General features: G+C 45.8%; 1 protein-coding gene across 1 annotated transcript in view; it reads right to left on the bottom strand.

The window, feature by feature from the left end:
- Positions 1-275, bottom strand: part of LOC119591626 (nephrin-like) — a 125,992-nt gene that overhangs the window by 54,903 nt on the left and 70,814 nt on the right. The window lies entirely within an intron of this gene.

Here is a 275-nt window from a genome sequence, read left to right as displayed (position 1 = left end):
TCAACTCGAAACCTTCTCCGTTTTCCTCTCCCTTCCTCCCTCTTTCTCTCCCTCTTCCTCCTACTCCCTCTTCCTTTTCTTCCATTTTTCCTTCTTCCTTTTCTTTTCATTGTGTCTCCTCAATACCTTCTCTTTCTTTCCTTTCTCCCTTTTATTTTCCCTTTTCTCCCTTTTGTCTCCCCTCCCCTCTACGCCTTTCCTGCCCCTCTCTTCTCTCTTTTCCCCTCCTTCCTTTCTTTTTCTCCCCCCCCCTTTTCATTTTCTTCCACTTCTCA

The sequence above is a fragment of the Penaeus monodon genome, chromosome 29 (genome assembly GCF_015228065.2).
Source record: "Penaeus monodon isolate SGIC_2016 chromosome 29, NSTDA_Pmon_1, whole genome shotgun sequence".
Taxonomy (NCBI): domain Eukaryota; kingdom Metazoa; phylum Arthropoda; class Malacostraca; order Decapoda; family Penaeidae; genus Penaeus; species Penaeus monodon.
This window is presented reverse-complemented; position numbering and strand designations above follow the sequence as displayed.